This window comes from Helianthus annuus, chromosome 15, assembly GCF_002127325.2.
Source record: "Helianthus annuus cultivar XRQ/B chromosome 15, HanXRQr2.0-SUNRISE, whole genome shotgun sequence".
Classification (NCBI taxonomy): Eukaryota; Viridiplantae; Streptophyta; class Magnoliopsida; order Asterales; family Asteraceae; genus Helianthus; species Helianthus annuus.
Window position 1 is genome coordinate 111,797,576 of NC_035447.2, and position 7,357 is coordinate 111,804,932.

The 7,357-nt window shown below is 32.1% G+C and overlaps 1 long non-coding RNA gene across 4 annotated transcripts; it reads left to right on the plus strand.

The window, feature by feature from the left end:
• Positions 1-257: 257 nt before the first annotated feature.
• On the plus strand, positions 258-4,164 carry LOC110910141. 4 transcript variants are annotated; one of them, XR_004882524.1, is made up of 5 exons: positions 258-487; positions 3,018-3,143; positions 3,377-3,491; positions 3,581-3,718; positions 3,908-4,164. It is a non-coding gene; the product is annotated as an uncharacterized LOC110910141 (long non-coding RNA). The 4 variants fall into 4 exon arrangements; XR_002575891.2 differs by having other exon boundaries at positions 3,018-3,491; XR_002575893.2 differs by having other exon boundaries at positions 3,018-3,491; positions 3,581-3,713.
• The last annotated feature ends 3,193 nt before the right edge of the window (positions 4,165-7,357 follow it).

Consider the following 7,357-nt stretch of genomic DNA (forward strand, 5'->3'; position numbering starts at 1 on the left):
ATGTTTTAAAAAGCATTATAAAATAAGATTGACTTGTTGGATCACAACAATCAGAGATGTTCCCATAGTACACAAATTGTATTGTATATAATCTTAAAGTTAAATGTCGGTGCATATTATATTTATGGCCCCTTCTTATTTACGCCTTTTACATTTATGGCTCCCTACCATTCAACAGACGACTTCTCAAATCCTTGACTCTTGCCACATTCTTCTACCTGCAACAAAACGTGGCTTCCAGTTCATCCTTTAGTCTTCCTTCCGACGTCTCTCAAAACCAGACGTCTCAGATATGTCAAGCGGGTGCTACATCGGTAAGCGTCGCCGGAGACAAATCCGACGACGAAGGAGGCGAGCAGCGGTCTAGGGTTTTCATCTACGGTCTCAATGATGACCACAGACTACCGCGGATGATCATTCCGAGCAGATTGGTGGCAGTGAATGATGATTTTCTTCCATCATCTGAGATTTTGGATTAGATTCATTGGTTGGTTGTCTCTCTTGGTGATTTCCATTGTTCTGGTTAGGGTTATTGTATACATCTAACAAAAAATTTGTATCTAAGTGGAAATCATAGATTCGGGTGTTTTGATGTGTCATACAAATTTCAAAATTGTTTGCATCATAAAAATCAAATGTTAGAGGAGACATATAAGTTATTGAGAGATAACGATATTATATAATCATACAAAATGTAACTTCGGTCACCTCCGCTTAAATGAACCGTTGCGTCTTTCCATCCACACCGTTTAATACAAAGAAGAATTGCATTTCAGATAAACCGAGGTAACCGCTCACAGCAACTCCTTCTCTATTATTTAATTTATAATGTGTGGCTGTGTTTTATCCTCTTATATATTGAAAAAGAAAAATCAAACTTTTAGTTTGGGGCTATTTTTAAAGGTTTGGGGCAAAATCGTTAAAGTGACCAAACTACAGGGAGTAAAACGGAAGTTTACTCCAAATAATATGAATATATTTCATCTCTAAAACAAAACTATTTGATTAGTGATAAAAAATATTAACATCTCAAATAATATCATCAAGGACAGTAACTTCGGATTCACAGGAATCAATGTATTCTGGTATACATACAATTATAGACATGGTTCTTCATCTTCGTCGGCTTTATATAAAAAAATTCGAAACCTTATATTAATTAAGTAATATCTCCGTATAAAACTCCTAAATAGAATTGACATATTTTTTTAACAATGGCGGTTACTGCTTTTTACCCCTTATCTCTCCGTTTAATTTGTTTAAACGGCGACGTTGTTCTGAAAATTGTGATTGATTTCTAGAAAACTACTTTTGCTTTGAAACAAACGTTTGCTTATGAATTCATTGTGTTTTGTGATAAATTGCAACTACAAATGTGCATTGATAATATATTTATGTGTTAATCTGTTTAAACGGTGCCGATGTTCTGTTACGTGATGAAATGCAATTATAGATGTGCGTTAGTTTTTGACTGATGACGATGTTGCTGTAAATTAGTTGTTTTTGATCTGAAGAAAATGATTTCGTATGAATATGGAATATGTTATGTATTACTTTATAAGATAACATAAAAAACATATGTAAATTTTTTTTTTCAAATACATGAAGTGTCATGTGGTGAAAAAAAAAACAAGTGGGGTACAAAATGTACGAGTGTATAAGTCGAATTCGTCATTACTTAAAAAAGTTCTGCCGTGGATTAATAAACTTTAATAGTTTTTTATGAATCATTACTTGGTGAGTTAGTTATATTACATTCATATGTTGTTCAGCAGCAAGTCCGCAACGCGCAATGCAAAAAAACATTAATTATGAATTATTATTATTTCAACTTTAAAACATTTATATTTTACATTCTAACCCATGTGACCTTTAAACTTTACAATGGAAAACATTCTAACCCATGTGACCTTTAAACTTTACAATGGAAAACATGTGGTTTGCATAGGTTTTGTTATCGTTTCGACTTAGTTATTCTTTAATACGATAATTTTTACGTTTTGGTCTAAGTTTGGCGAGTTAACATTCCGTAACACGCGTACGTGATTCAACGTTTTTACGTGTAGTTTTAGTTTGGTTTAACGGTCCCGTCAGGTATCTTCCCTATTTTTCTTCTAGGGTTTATTAAAAAATACCAAATTGGAGGAAATGATGGGGAAGAGAAAAGGCCTTTGGAAGGATGTTCAAGGAGAACCTGGAAGCGTCGTTTCTTCGATGGCGTTGCAGGTTCGGTCATGGCGCCGATTGAAGATGGTTGCGGCTGATGAATGAGAGAAAAAGTCACGGTTTTCGATCACTTAACCATTATTGTTGTTTTTTGAACATTTAGTCTGAATTCTTGGAGTTTTATAAAAGGATTGAATTTGATATACTTGATTAAACTTTGAAAAACATCATATCATTAGGTTGGAATTCCGATTGAGAAAATTTGAATTTGTTTCAACTGTGAAGTTTTTTCAATGATTTTGTATTACATAATCGGTTAGATCTCGCCACATTTTCGCATCTCATATAGTAAAGTAAAAGCATTTATAATCAATGTCCCGCCGCAACGCGCAGGTTAGAGTCAACTCGTTATATAAGCATTTGTAACAAAAGTAGTTAATCTATTATTTATCTTTCTTTTTTTTTTTTTTTTTTTTGGATGTGTTAGATATTGGTTAGATGTGGTTAGAATCTGAAATCCATGGTAATGTATTTCTGCCGTTGTTCTTTGATATGCTTTGTTAGTGTGTCTATGACAGATCTGGTGCCAAACAAGGACGTATTTATTTTTTAGTTTCATTGCTTTAGATGTTGTGTGTACTTTGTTTATTGTACATGATGCACATTTAGTAGGTTTACCGTTGTCTTATGTTATTCGTCCATTCAAGAGGCATGATCTGGACTGGGTGATTTGGAAAAAAAAAAAAAAGATTGCCAAGCGTAGGCCTTTACCTTTTGGGTAATGCATAGATTATGCGCGTGTCGACGAGAGCGTTATTCACTTCGGCTTACACGTTTTTTCTCTACTGTAGGTGCTGAATTATTCAATGCAGCGCCATCAGACCAAAAGTTGTCATGTGCGCCTACCTTTGGACCAGACTTCGCTAGCGAATATACAGCGCCTTCCTTAGACTTAGGACCATTAGAATGACCATATGGTAAGCAGCATGTTCTTGATTGATAATGTGATGTCAATGATAGTTTGGTTGTTGTATTTAGCACACTAAAAGCTTTATTAAAATTTATTGAGCTGGGACATTTATTCGAGTTACAAACGTTCTTTTTTTTAACAGTTAAAGAAAATAAGTAAAAATACATTATATAGATTTCAAGCTGGTGAACGCTCATGAACATGAGATAAACGTTGTTTCTGACTCTTTTGAATACACAGAAGGATTGGAGTGTTGTTTACTCAATTGAATATGTGGCTTATATGGGTTTTGTTGCTATTCAAGTACTTTCATGGAAAACTGTTTGGAATCCATCCATCAACTCGATGATTACAGGTACTTACGTCTTCTTCAATGCTTTAGATCTCATAATTTGAACATATTGTATAATTCAAATATTTCCTTTCCTAATTTTGACCCAATAGTTGGCGCAGATTGGAAGAAACTTTTTCCGGCTACTATGATTCAAGCTCGCCTAAAGGAATCGTCTCCAAGAGGAACCAGAGGAAATAGTTGAACGATAGGCTCTTTCACTTTAAGCAATGGTCCCCAATATTAGTAAGGTGCTACTGTTTTGTAGTTACTAATTTGTTTTAATCAAAATCATATATAGTATAAGGTTAAGAGTGTTACAATTGATTGGTCCAACCAGTAAACATGTAGAATGCTCGGTTTGTTAACCGGTCAGGCTTTCAAAAAATTATCCTTTATTGATTTTATTCAGTTGAATTACAACTTTTCTTTTTTTGAAGATGGACAAGGCAACAATTGTCAAAGATACGATTGATTACATTCAACTATTGCGTGATCAAGAGAGAACAATTCAAGCCGAGTTGAATGAACTTGAATCTTGGAAATTAGAGATCCAGAATTTGGATTTATCACCGACGAAGATGTGACAACTGGCACTTTTCCATGCATTTCGTACAATAATTAAATAGTAATATGTGCTTTACTGACTGTGCATGATCTAGTTTACAAGATGAATAAACTTCTGATTTCTGATATATACATACAATGGCATTTCATGTTGCAAGACTTTTATCATTACTGCATGCAACCCAATATAGATCTATGAATGCACAGAGCAGAGTCAGCACAGTTGTCAGATAAACTAGAGGTACTGACGGTAGTTCAGTACTTATACAGACATGAGGTTAAGACACTAAATAAGCCCTAGGACCAAGTGCTACACTAGTATAGTGTGTAGGAAAGTATGGATCACAAAACTGCCTTCCTATACATAGGTACTTGAAAGTGCCAGAAACACACTAAAACTGCAAAATTCTGCAGGAAATAAATAAATTCAGCAATTTTCAGCAATTTAACATCTAAATATAATTCAGAAAAGTGGTTTAATGATCCAGAATACTTTCCTAAGAGTCGGGAACCGAAACTGTCATAAAATACAACCTAAAGCACACTAAACTGCGTAATTTAGCACTTTAACAAACAGTAACGAACCGAACAACCGGACACTACCCGGAACACCAAATTTTCACTAGAAGCATTATTTTAGTGTTACGAAGCTAGTAATGGTCACCAAACATCATATAAACACTAAACACCTAAATCCCTAAACTAAACACTTAAACCTAACTAGTTTATGTAACTAATAATTGAAACCAAACAAAGACCCCCCCCCCATTAGTGGACGGTTAGGATGTGGGTCCCACTTGAGATTTTCTTACATTATTTTATTTGATATGTTGGCCACTTTTGAGACATAATATCCATTAAGATATTCATTGTTGGAAGATCATTCTATAATAACCACTAGTCTTGAACACTTTCACCCTCATACTTCAACAACACACAATTCCTTCTTCCTTTCCTCCATAGCTACGGCCTCAAACCCCCCCCCCCTCACCATACCTTCACTTTCAATCATCTTTCAAACACTCTAAGCATATCATAAGGTGTAAGAAGCATAACTAAGAAGGTGGGAAGCATCAAAAGTTGAAGGACCTTTCTCTAGTGCTTTTATCCACCTCATTTGTCATCTTCGTCTTCTTGAACGTCATCCCTAGCCTTGTGCTAGTAGTAAGACCTTCCTCATCTCGTTTTACTTCATATTATGTTAGTTAAAAGATGATATGAGTTGTTAAACATAAAGATCATAAAGAAACATAAGCATAAACATGAACATAAAGCTCTAAATCATGAAAATCAAAGATGTTTAAGTGTATGTAGTATACTTGATAGTTGATTTCTTGTGTTTGTGATGTTGATCATCACAAGAACCTTGCTAGATGATGATTAAACACATGATCTAGCAAGTATAAGGATAGATCTTGAGAAAATCATAATGATCATCCTTATGTAAAGCATGAACTTGAAAGATTTAATGTTTTCTTGAAGTATGATGATCAAAGTATGATGTGAATCTTATAAACATATGAATACAAGAGATATTTTTTAAGAAACCGAGTTAAAAATACGAGATTTACATAAACTTGGTTCTTAAAGAAATTAACCACATTTTTAGTGGTTAATCAAGTGTAGAAATATATATCTAACAAGAAAAACTCAAGAAGAAATATTTTTAGAAAATCACTTCACAAGTTGTGAAGATCTAAATTCTTCAAGAATGATATTTTTAAATAAATAACCACACTTTAAAGGGTAACTAAGCTTACTAAGTACACTAGTAAGTTACTACAAATTTTTACAAAGTTTCAAGTTCATGACATAGTGTAAATTTCATATCTTTGGCACATGGTAAGTGTTGAATGATTTGTTGATGATTGATGATGATTTTAAAAGAAAATGATATGCTTTGAAAGCATGGAAACCTCCATTTTTAAGGGGAAACTATGGCAAAATTTTTCTAGAAATTAAACACTTAGAAAAATATTTTTGAACAAATATTCACAAGTATACTTTTAACCATGAAATTTTATATAAAGTTTGCCATAATTTTTTGTCACAAGATTATAAACATTGGAGGTTGGTTTTTATAAATAAAAGTGACTAAATATGTATTTAGGAAATATATATTTAGATGTCACCATGTGTGTGATTATTTGTATATTATGTGTATTAGTTATATTATTTTAGTACTTGAAATAATATAACTCACCAAAATACCATGAAATTACAATCCAAAATATTACCAAAATTCCAAGGATAAATATACAAAGAATACACAAAATACTGGTGAAACCGAACAAAGGAGAATAACTCACAAAAATATTCCGGAAAATTTATTCACAAGTGTATTTTTGGTAAATAGTATTTTGGACACCAAAAGAACAAAAATATGATTTTCACAAATTATTACAAAGTTATATCATATTTTTGACAAGAAGAAAATATATTATTTTTGGTGTATAAAAATATATATATTTTCTTTGAATTATTAGAAGATATATTATATTTGAAAGAAATATATATTTTCTCAAATAAACATGAAATATATTGTTTTGGAAGAAAAATGGATTTATATATATATTCTCTAAGTTAGACTAGGAAATATATTATTTTTGAGACTTATAAATATTTTTGCCAAGGGAAAAATATGAATAATTTTTGTAAGTGATATTTCTTAAAATATATATATTGGAAATATATATTGATGTGATTTTTATTAGAAATATTATTCCGGAAAAAAATTAATACAGAATTAAGTATAACAATACTTAACCATTACAAGAAAATACGTATTCTCGTACGTATAAATACACTCCGGAATACGACACCAATACATGGCAAAAATATACAAGTATAAGAATACAAATACAAATACGCCCATCCTTGGGAAGGAAAAACATGTATAAATACTTGTAATGTATCAAGTTAAATCATATTGTTTTAACAATTATTCCAAAATTTAATAAATATAATTTAAGTTAAAATATTTATTATTTTAACAAATAATTATATAACTTGGAATAATATTGAAGACACAAAGAAACGTAACTCAAAGACACTAATTAATACTAAGTCAAGGCACGACCCGCTCGTCTAATAGACCGTAGTACGTTGTAGGTAGTCGTGCACACTAGTAGCAGCATGAGTTACGTCGGATTGAAGAACGCAAAATAGTGAGTTCATGTCCCCCTTTTCTCTTAACTATTTTTGGTTTTATAACTCTCGGGGGTGGAATACATGTTGCGAATGTTTAAACGGTATGAATTGACTAGGAAATGAATTATTAGATCATGTGAGCATAGATTGAATTTGAAATGCCATTAATTCTT